General features: G+C 38.2%; 1 long non-coding RNA gene across 1 annotated transcript in view; it reads right to left on the bottom strand.

Moving 5' to 3' along the window:
- The window catches only part of LOC143671297 (uncharacterized), a 39,013-nt gene extending 28,677 nt beyond the window's left edge, over window positions 1-10,336 (bottom strand). Inside the window, exons 1-3 of the long non-coding RNA XR_013169531.1 lie at window positions 10,226-10,336; window positions 9,675-9,719; window positions 4,312-4,356 (exon numbers count right to left, since the gene is read on the bottom strand). This is a non-coding gene — a long non-coding RNA (uncharacterized LOC143671297). The remainder of the gene's footprint in view (window positions 1-4,311; window positions 4,357-9,674; window positions 9,720-10,225) is intronic.
- Between the last annotated feature and the right edge of the window lie 1,779 nt (window positions 10,337-12,115).

The following is a 12,115-nucleotide window of genomic DNA, read 5'->3' as shown; positions in this document are numbered from 1 at the left end:
CCTCTCACCTGCCATACCCACGCACACACTTTATACTCCAGCCATAATATATTACTTGCAAAACCCCAGAAATAGTTTGTGATGTCTGTATTGCTATACTGTTACACATTTAGTTCACTCTGCTAAGAATGTATTTTTCAGGATGTGACTGTCCAAGCTTCTTTATTCTCTCTGAAATCTTCCTTGTCCAAGAATTTGTAGAATGGTGCAAAGCAATTGAGTGAAGTTTGAATGTAAGCTTCACTTCTTCTTGAATTGATCTGAGGTAAGTAAGTTAAACTGAATTATCTTCAAAGTAAAACAAACAAATCAAGAGTCAAACCAGTGTTGACAACAGTGTTTAACTAAATTGAATGGGTTCAAAAAATCACTTATCAATATTTGTAGAGGTATATTCAGGTTCTCTTTCATGGTGTGTTGATAAGTGTGTCCATTTATTCACTAATACCACATACTCTTCTTAACTGTAGTTGATAATACATCTTGAATAAGATAACTTGAGTCTTCCAACTGTTCTTTTTGAAGTTTCTTTTGGCTATTCTAGTTCATTTGCCTTTTAATATTAATTTTTGAATCAGCTAGTCAATGTCCATAAAAATTCCTTTTGGGATTTTAGTTTTGCACCTATGGATCAATTTGCAGATAATTTTCATCATATTATGCCTTACAATTCATAAATGTGATGTAACACTCCATTTATTTTGGTCTTCTTTGATCTCTTTCTTCTGTGTTTTCTAGTTTCAGCATATAGATTGTGCACATATTTTGTTTGATTTGTAACTAAGTGTTTCAGTCTTCGCTACTCTTGTAAATGGTAAATTTCTGAGATCTCTAAATCCATTTGGTCATTGGAAGTAAGTGGAAATAAAATAGAATTTTGTATTCTTGTAAAAGAAAAAAAGATTTGGAGTGTGGTGAAGCATGTAACTAATTTGAGATGACAGAAAAGTGTCATAAATTTTCATTTGTCCATTAAAAGGGTTTATGTGGTTTATGAGAGCTTATGTAGGCAGGGCCATCACGATAACATTAGCCCTGGATGTCAAGTGTACAACCAGGTTTCTAGTCACTATTCCGCTCTACAGATGGTATCTAAGCATCTAGTGTCAACCATCTTCTCTCTATGTCCCTTGTCTTTACCTTTGCAAAGACCGTGAATTAAGGAGGTACAACTCAAGGAAAATGGAATGGAAAAGAAAAAAGTGACATGTCCTCATTCTCAGGAGATCTCTGTATTCTCCTCTTTTTATCCTTCACATAATTTAAAAAGTACAATTGTAAATAATCAATGGAACTAACCAAATAAAAGGTTTTAAGCCTCATCTCAAAGTTATACTGGATTCAGAAAGGATTGATAGAATAAAGATAAAGATAAATTTTCAATATAGTCAAATATGTATGTATACATTTACTTTGGGGAAAAAATGTACTTTTCTCAAAGTAAAAGAGAACATCAAAACCACTGAGGAAAGACTTGGCATTCTTCCTGAGGGGTCAAGAGCTTTTAGGTGCAAAAGAAATCTTCTAAGGTAGGAAGGAATTTGGAGAGCTCCAAAGGAAAAGGAATAGACACGGAAACTGGGAGGAATTTTGATAAGAAAGAACAGATTGGAAGTTTGGAGGGGATGATACCATGGGTTCTGCAAAAAGAACAAAGTTTGAGAGAACAAAGAAAGAAAACCACCACCTCACTACAGATCTGGTTTCTTGTGTGGTCATATCTCCTCCATACATGGGATTACTTAGAAATCCTACATGAGGGACTTTTCCCAAGGGTCACCCTTTCGTAGCTCTTGCCTCTCAAGACCTGCTTATAAGAGTCAATTGAGGTGGAACAGCAAAGGGAGGGAAGTGCTTAAACCAAAGGTGGGGCAGCTTTGTGCATGCAGCCAGATACAGTCACCCCCAGGGCCATCACATGTATTATCTAAGATGTGCATTGCTCTACTCAAAAAGGTGACAATCAAGTTTTTGGTTTATTTGAATGACACCTTCTGGAGTAGGGCACTGTATTCAGTTGACATTGGTGGCCCTGCCCTAATATAGCATGGAGTTCTCATACAACGTAAAATTTTCAGCATGTGAATGCCTACCCCATTGATCTCCTTTACCCCCCGAGTGAGTACCCCTTAGATTCTACATATTTAATGTGCTGATTTTGAGGGCTGAAAGAGAACAAGTCTTACTCCCATTTGTTCCTCCTCAGGTAAGCAATAACCTCATCAACTTTTCCTGTTAAATTTCCAGTTGTTAGGAAAGGCATGTTACAAAATGGCTTTCTTTTCACCAAAGCTTAAGGTCTCCCAATACACCCCAGCCCTCTCTACCCTAGTCCCTTGTTCAGAGTTCCATAACTTAACTCCAAACACACAGAAAAAGCAAAGTTAACATTCAGGAAACTTGAGGGAGACATTATTAGAAAATTTACTAACTACAGACAACAAAATAACACCGGAAAGCATATACTAGTGTTTTTTTGAATACATTGTGTCTTCTAGATCTATATATCTAAGAATTAAATCAGTTCTCTGCTATACACGTCCTTCAGAACATTAGGTTCAGCACCACGGAGAAAAGGAGCTACAAGAAGACACCCTAATGTTACACAATGAGGTCTTCAGTTCCTCCCATGATACAAATTCTTATGCAAACTCCACGTAAGTAATTGGGCTCTTTAGTTAGTTGGCTCAGATGCTCAATGCATTCCGGAGCTAGCTTGAGAATCAAAGAACCTGAGTCACTGTGGTGAATTGACTTCAAGCCCGGACAGTGTAGAGTGACGGCCTGGGTTCAAATCCCACTATCACTGTGTTTGCTGTGAGATCTTAAGACAGTTATTTAACTTCCCTTTTCTTCTCATTTATTATCGTTAAATAAGGGTGGTTGTACTATTTCTGAAATCATAGGGTTCTAGTGTAGATACTTAAATTTATGTTTTTAGAGAGAAGAACAATGCCCAGCATCTAGTAAGCATTGGATTAATACTTGTTTTTACTATTTTAAAAATGTATCACCCTACATATATGCATTTGTATATCTATACATACACATATAGAAAGGCAGATATGTTATATGTATACCATAGGGACTTTTGATCACAACTTTTTTGGGCAGTGGTGCATGGGCTGGGAAATGAACACGGCTCTCCTGCATGAATGGCAAGAATTCTAAAACTGAACTACCCATGCCGCCTGTTTGCACCATTTGTACTGTATTTTTATTCTATCCTTGGTTATTATGTTCCTTTTACAAGTTCCTTAGCCATCTGTGATCCTGTTGTAGTGATATCAGAGAGGGTATTTGAGAACAACAAGCTTCTGGGCAGATAAGAAGTCACTAGGCATTAGTGCATAAGAGTGGAAAGGGTGAAAGGGAGGGAGAGCTAAGGAACCAATAGAATTCTTGTTCTTAAGGTGCTCGAGCCGTTTTAAGATGAAGAAGGTAAATCCCTGAAGAATCTGGATGGAAACTCCCCCCTGGGGCCCTCAGATCCTTACCACAGGCAATTAAAGTTCTTCTGAAAGGATAGAGCCTAAACCAAAGTGAGTGCAGCTGTGCACAGTCAGTCACACTGCTTTCCGCAGGGTCACCACATGTAGTTGTGTAAGTTGTGAATTAACACACCCCAAAAGTACCAAACAGTTTAGTGTAACTGTGTGGCACTCTTCGAAGTGGGGCACTGCACAAAGCTTAGTTCAATGTGGCAGCCCTGTACCAGCATCTGAAGAGATGCCTTGAAATTGGTGAGGGGAGCTGAGAGGTGATGACAGGTTAACGCATTTGGGGGTTGTATTTGAGAATAGGTTCTTCAAAAAGGAAAGACACTCCACAGACACAGAAGAACACCATGACACAATGGAAGCCTTCTTTCCATTAGGCAACTTTGGAGAAAGGGAAATGAATTCCAGAAAAATTCAAAAGGAGATTTTTTTTTCACAGGTCACTCAGGTTCTAGTTCTTGCCTGTGAAAAGCTCCCTGACAGAACTCCTTGAAGTACTCTAGCACCAGGGTGTCCATGGAGAATGCACCTGTGCTTTGGGGAACCAGCCCCCGGCATGAACTTGATCACCTGTAATGCACCCCCACTGTCATCACACATGTCATCCAGGTCATGCGTTACTCCACTCAGAGAAGTGCCAATCATATTTAATTTAATCACATAATTCTATGTGATTGTCACTCTCTGGAGTAGGGTACCACACACAGCATGTCTGAAGATAGCAGCACTCCCATGAAGCAGAAAATACACTCCATTCCACAATCCTTCCATTCTCAACTAAATATCTGACCCCTCTGTCTGAGTTACTTACCTCAACTCCAAAACGACACAATAAGTAGTGAAAGCACACAGGAACCTGGAAGTAAAGAAGGAGAGAATAATCATTGGATGTTGGGATGGAGAGATCAAGAATGCTATTTATCCCCAGACCCTGGAATGAGAAATCCCATTTTACTTCATAAGAGTGATGTACAATACAGAAATTGATTTTTGGTACCTAAGGATGCCTTAATACTTCTCTCAGCTACTGGGTTTTCTGAGCCCTTCTGTGTGTTACATGTCACCCACACTTCTTATATGCCCCTCTACTCCAGCTTCATGTTGCATAGGCTTAATATGAGGGGAATATGGCAAGGGCTATGTGGCCTTCTTCCTAGACCTATCCCCAGTATAGTTGTCTGAGAATAGTGGGACCCTTTTCACCCTGGAGGAGGTGAATTGGTGGTGAAGGAATCCCATCTTGTTGGCCACTCTAGCCTCAGTCCCTCATTTGTCAGACTGTGGGATCCATTCATAACATTTGTTTACCTAGAGTTTTTCCCACACTCAGTACCTGAATGGGAATGCCAACACCTAGTAGCATGTATGCTGGAAGGCAGTGGATGACCTACTCAATCTGGAAAGGAAAGGACTGCTGATCAAAAATCATATATGTAAGGCAAAAAATCTTATATATCAGGCATTATATTCGCAACCTCTAAAATAAAAGATGCCTTGCACTTTATCAAAATAGAAAACTTTTGCTCTATGCAACATTCTTTTCATGGAATGAAACAAGAATCCACAGATTGCGAGAAAATATTTGTCATTCACATTTATGTCAAAGAAGTTGTAATCAGAATATATTAAAACTATGAAAACTTAGCAACAAGGAATTAAACAAACCAATAAAATGTGAAAAAGATCTCAAAAACACTTCACCATTGCAGATGTATGGAACCAAATAAGCACTTGAAAAGATGTTCAACTTCATCAGTCCATAGGAAGTTCATGTTTAAACTACAATGGGATAAATCTACAAAATTTAAGTTCGACTAGAAAATTTAATGCCAAGTGCTGGTGAGGATTTGGGAACTGGACATCCATAGACTGTTAATGGAAATGCAAAATTATAAAGCTATTCTGGAAAACCGGTTTTTTCCTTTTGCTACAAATTTAAACATGGTTGTGCCATGTGATACCCAGCAATCCCGCCCCTAGTATTTACATAAATGTGTTCCCATATGTGTCTGTAGGCAAAGATTTATAACAGGTTTATTCAGTCACCAACAACGGGAAACAACTCAGAGAGCCTTCACCTGTGACTAGAATACTATTCAGCAATAAAAAGAAACAGAACACTGCTTACACAAAAATCTGGATGGAGCTCAGATGTATTTAAAACGAAAGGAGCGTGAGCCAACAGCTATGTGTTGTATTATTGCCTTTATGTGACATTCTGGAAAAGAAATTATACAAGGATGGAAAACAATCAGTGGTTGCTAGGGCTGAGGTTAGATGGGTTTGGACTACAAGGGGCAGCACGAAGCACTGTGGGTAATGGCACAGTTCTGTATCATGACACTGGTGGTGGATACATAAATATATGCTTTTGTCAAGACCCCTACACAACTCTACAACATGAAGGGAGAGTTTTACTATTTGCTAATCTTTACACATACCTATTTCTCAGGATAAGTGGTTCCGAGAAAAAATCCTGTCTTGATTACACTTTCTAGAATCAGGGAGGGCCATAGGGCATAAGACTCTTTAATATGCCAGGTGGTTTAAATAATATACAAAAGCAAAGAACCCAACAAATAACTCCAGTTGAGTATAAAAAAAATTTCAAAAACACATTTGAATTGAAACTCTATGCATTAAATGTCCAACATATATGGATTTCCTCAAAATCCAAAATAAATAAATAAATAAATAGTTATTGTACCCTGATAGTAAGAGACAAGAGTGAGCAAATTATCTTCTCTTCAGAATTAAAATTTTCTAAAGACTTGGAATAGGGTGACACATATGGTTTTAAAAATGACAATAAACCATAACAATCAGTTTCCCATTAAATTCCCTAATTGAAAGTAAAGGAGAGAGGTACTTCATTGTCTTCCTTTGTTCAATACACTCCAACACAATTATCTAAAATGTGTCTTGTTTCCCACACACTCCTCCAGTTTAAATGGTGTTACACAGGCATATAGTATTTAGCATCTCCAATACCTTCATCTCTGCAACACATAACTAAAAAAAAGGAAAAGTATAAAAAAGTAAAACAATCTTATATGAGTGGTATGACTAACCGCTGAAATTGATGACCTGTGGAGGACACCAAAATATGTCAAAGGAAAGTATATCTTATAGGCCTTGAAAAAATAAAGAACTTCAATATTGACAGTTATTCTTTGAACTTCAGCGCTGTGAGTTTCCAAGAGGCAAGAGGGATTAGGAAATGCCTTGAAAATGGTGAAGGGAGGTGAGAAGTGAGAACATGTTAACAGATTTGGGGGTTGGGGTTGAGAATAGGTTCTGGAAAAAGTAAAAATACTCCACAGACAGGTAGGAACATCTGAAAGTCTTGTCCCATTTTCATAAGTCAGTTTTGGGGAAAGGGAAATAAATCCCAATGGAAATTCAACAGTCATCTTTTATATGGAGTGCTTGGTTCCTTTGTCTTTGCCTGTGAGAAGGGACCAAAGAGAGTTCCCTGAGGAACCCCAGCACTGCGGGCTGATGGGGTAGCTCCAGGTGTTCTAGCGATGCAACCCTCTACACGCCCCTGAACACCCCAATGTAATCCCAGTTTCATTGCATGTGTTGTCTACATCATGTGTTACTTCACTCGCAGAGGTGTCAATCATATTTAATCATACACGATTGTCAATCTCTGGACTAAGGTACCACACACAGCATGCCTGAAGATGGTAACCTTACCAAAACAACCACCCATGCACCATTCAAACACTCCCCATTGCTTTCAAGCTGTGGCTGGCCACCAGAAGTTTTCAAAATAACCATGGATCACTTATCACCCTGCCTATCTTCGCTGATGGATAAACTACATGCATTTGCAAAGCCATTAGAACACTAAGACATAAATGATGTCTTCACACTATGTTATTTTCTTGAATTACATTTCTCATGATCAGTATCCTAAAGAAAATTCTGTCTCCTTGACATGATTTGCAAGTCATAGAGAGGCCAGGAGCATGGGGTGGTTTTATATCCTAGCTTCGTTAAAGAATACACAAACAAGCACTCATTGATTCAAAATGAAATTAAGAACTTTGCACTCATCTTCTACACAAAAAAATACTATGTCATTTTCCTAAATTGTATTTTTCCTGATCAATATTCTAAAGAAAATTCTATCTCCTTGACATGATCTGGAAGTCAGAGAGAGGCCAGAAACATGGGGCAGCTTTATATCTTAGCTGCATTAAAAAATACATAAGCAAGCAGTCATTGACACAAAATGAAAGTAAGAAATTTGAACTCATCCTCTATACAGAAAAATTCATAAAAGCAAGAGTGTCCCTCATCAAAAAATAAACCAAAGGATGGAATAATTTTTAAAAATCTCAAAAGCAAACCCAAATTAATGCACAGTGACCAGTACATAGAGTCCTTAATAGTAAGTAACATTCACAGTAAGAATGATATTAGTGCTAGGTTTGGATATACCCTATTCAGATTAAGAAAGTTTCTTCGTGTTGTTAGTTTAGGACTTTATCATAAAACATTCACCTTATGGTTTTATGTCTCTGTTGAAAAAAGAGCTAAAAATACAAATATAGTAAGGGACAAGAATGAGCAATTTCCCTCATCTTCTGAAGTAAGATGTTCCAAAACTTGAAGTGGGATGATACATATGGTGTTTTAAGACAGATGCAATAACACAAAATGTGATTCCAAATTCAGTCTGGGATCCGCATTAAAGGAAGAAGGTGCTGGGTTATCTACCCTTTTCCAATACAAGAATATGCAATTTTGCTCCCTAGACATATTCCCAGTTTGGATGATGGGACTCAAGTTTATGGTGTTTACCATTCCCAATTCACTTCCTTCCAAGGAAAAAAAAGAGATACATAACTTTTAAAAAAAATTAAAGAAAATAAATTACACTAAGGAGCAAAATTTTCTGTGTACCACACATCATTACTAATAAATTGTTGAACAGGGAACTTCTATGCTGTGAAGAAGCTAGGGCTTTCATATATCTGAGAGAGAAAAGATGTTGGGCTTCAGCATGGTGGATTTCTGAATAAGCGGAAGGAATTCAGGAAAGTCTAAAGTGAAGCCTTACAAATGGTGAGAGAGCTGATAGATTAGCAGATTTAAGGGTTGGTGTTAAGAGTAAGCTCTTTCTTTTTTTGTTGTTGTATGATGTATGGCAGGGTCACATTTCATTATTTCTCCATATGAGTATCCATTATTGCAGCACCATTTGTTGAATTTTTGCTTGCTGTATTGTATTTTGTGTGTTTGTTTTACTTGTTTGTTGGTTTCGGGGGAAGTACTTGGGCTGGGAATTGAACACGGGTCTCCCGCATGACAGAGGAGAATTCCACCACTATCTACCCTCCCAGGCCCAAAAAAAGGCTCTTGAAAAGGAAGAATACACTGGACAGAGGGAACATCATGAGCACACTGAAAGGCTTGTTCCCAATTCTATCAGGCTACTGTGGGGAAAGGCAATTAGCCCCAGAAGAAACTCAATAGTAGCTTGATCTTCCCAGGACATTCATTTCCTAGATCCTACCTGTGAGAAGGCTCCTAAGGAAGCTCCCTGAGGAAGCCCAGCCCTGGGGGACTGACAGGGGTAGTTCCATGTGCTCTAGGGAACTAAACCTCTGGACACCTCTGAACACCGCAGTGTACCCCCAGCGCCATCGCATATGTGGTGTATGTCATGTGTTACTCTACTCACAGGGGTGTCAATCATATTTAATTACACATGATTGCCACACTCTGGAGTAGGGTCCCACACACAGAATACCTGAATGTGGCAGCCCACAAAAACAATCACTCATGCACCTTTCAATCAAGTCCCCAGTGTCCTCAGGCTATGATTGGCACCAGCATTCTCCAAAGGACCTGGGCACTACCCCCCCCACCACCTTTTCTCATTCATTCCTCTCCCCGAGTGTTGTCCCCTCTGTCCATGTTGAATGTTTTGCGTGGCAGTTTTCAGAAAACTCAACTATTAAGTCTTCTTCTTAGTTTCTCTTGCTCATGGAAAAAATATCCGTGTATTCCTTATCCTGTTCCATTTTCCATTATTACAAATAATATATCATCAATCAGTTTGCCTCCCCACTTAAGATGATGCAGAAGCCAGACTCCATCTCACCTACCCCAACCTTGTCACCCAAAGGTCTAAGTCTCTCTATTTAAGTTACTTACCTCAACTCCAGAACCGCAGAGTAAGCAGAGAAAACACACAGGATTCTAGAAATAAAGGGGCGAATCAGTAGATGGTGGGATAAGAGAGAAAAATCTTACTATTCAGATGCTAGATTGAAAAAAATCTCATTTTACTAATAAGTGTGATGTACACTAACCAAAATCAAGTTGGTAAGATTGCAAGTATTAGGTTTTCATTTAGATTTAAAACTTGGGCCAAGCAGGTGGTAAAAATTTGGTGAACATAATGCCCAGTCTTTGTAAGTTTCCATTGTTACAACAGAGGAGGAAGGTAAAGTAACTGACATGGATAACTTCAAGTCTTGAAAACTTCCACTTTTTTTTTTTTTTTTTGGCATGGGGAGGCTCTGGAAATCGAATCCACGTCTCTGTCATGGCAGACGAAAATTCTGCCACTGAGTTACCATCACACGACCCCAAACTTTCTTTTTTTAGTAGGAAAAATAATGTGTCTAATATTCAGATAACAGCAGAAAGCCCCACAATTTCCTGAAGATTTCTAGCATTTCCGAGACGCTGATTCTTCTTACCATTATTGGAACCCAGACTCCTCTTCTCCTCTTCTAGACCACTGGCCGCTTTACATCTCTACTCTCTCTGTATAGATTGCTACAAGTGAGGAAATACGAATTTCTGAAGTATTTTCCCTGGAAGTTAAAATAAATCATAGTGGAAAGTGACCCAATTTTGTCAGGAATGAAGACCTGATAAATTTCTGTTTTTCGAGAGCTTGACTGCAATCTTTCCATATAATCGAATGTTTCCTCTTACCAATCTGTATTCATGTGCTGGGCTATTGTCTATTCATTCTAAAATGAAAACAGAAGCAAAAGCATCGGCCATCATGGAAGTACACTGGTTTAAGTTTGCTAGAGGATAACAAGTGAGATTCACTCTCCCAGACATAGCTGTGTACGGACACTTTCAGTTTAACAAGAAGCTGCAATTCTTATAAGACAATACATGATATGGGTCAGATTTTAAACTGGATTCATCATGGTCAAGGATAAATCATTACTGAAATTTAACATTTTTCTGCTGAATTGCAAAAGAGAGATAGGCTTAGATTTTGTGGGTGCCCTTTTCTTCTTCTCAGAACTGTATTTTCTCAGCCTTTCATCAGAAATTTGGTTGTTAACAATATGTATTCTCAACTTTCCATTCTAAGACTCAGGCTTCTGCCCCTCTGACTTTTTCTGGATCAACTGAACCTGAAAAATATGTGTAAAAGGGCATGTGAATGAGATTAGCAGACTCCTAGCCATTCAAGAATCTAAGAGAGTGGAAGCCAGTTTGTGTGCTTGAGGAGAGGAAGGAAAAGGGCTTTAGGAAGACACTTGTGGTGAAGTGACTTATCATAGAGAAAGAAAGGAAGACTCAAGGAAAGTACATTTACATGGACCTCGTCAATTCTCCCAGGATCCAGAGTCTGCATTTCTTTCAATAGCCTAAAATAATAAATCAAGTCCTAATCTCACAAAAATGTTGGAATGTTTATATTTGACATGAGTATACCTGAGCTGTTTATACTCAAGTATCTGATTTGTGATCAAAAGTTTGTCACGAACAAATCCTCATGATCTTTTTCAGCTCTGAATCTTTTTTTTTTCTGAAGGTCTTTTGACTGGTAACTATTTATGTCTCAGCTATGCCTTGCAACTGATTTTTTTCTTCATCAGAAAAGCTAATGGGTGAGAGGGGAAATCCACACATAGACAGAAAAGGAAAAACAGCTGCAGCCTTTTAGATTTTTAGATTTGTCTTTAGGCAGGAGTGTGTGAATTCAGAGAGCTGTCAGAAGTGGATAGTCCAAGACTTAAATCAACTGTATACGAAATGGGGGTGTTTTAGGCAAGTCATAAACAGGGAAGGAAAACTAAAATGATACATTCTAGGTTGCTTTGCTCCTGGATCTGACGGCCTCCCTTTGTTTGGTGGGTACAAAGGCATCAACCTCAAAACTCCAGTTTTAATTTTAATTGAGCTGAAAGCTTATTTCCCCTAAAACAAAATGGTAAACATTCTGGCTTAATCCATATCTCCAGATAAATTATATTAAAATATTAATAAACTAATGTTATGAAATAGTAAAAATATTTAAGAAATAAACTTTAGTTATGCACGTAGATGTATATACACACATATATAAAGCAGTATTTTGTTTGAACTATCATATAATCCCATCAAGTGGGATTTTACTTTATTATTTCAAATAAAATAATGAGATTTCCCGGGAGGATACAAATCAAGACCCATCCTTATGCTTTCGATAAGAAACCCACTTGAAGCACAAATACATAAGCAAGTTAAAAGGGAAATAACAGAAAAAGATACCATGCAAATACAAACCAAAAGAAAGCTGAAACACCTATATTCATACCAAATTTTCACCACAGAGCAAAGAATATTATCAGAGAAAA

This window comes from Tamandua tetradactyla, chromosome X (genome assembly GCF_023851605.1).
Source record: "Tamandua tetradactyla isolate mTamTet1 chromosome X, mTamTet1.pri, whole genome shotgun sequence".
Taxonomy (NCBI): domain Eukaryota; kingdom Metazoa; phylum Chordata; class Mammalia; order Pilosa; family Myrmecophagidae; genus Tamandua; species Tamandua tetradactyla.
The sequence above is the reverse complement of the archived record's forward strand: the minus strand, read 5'-3'. Positions and strand labels throughout refer to the sequence as shown.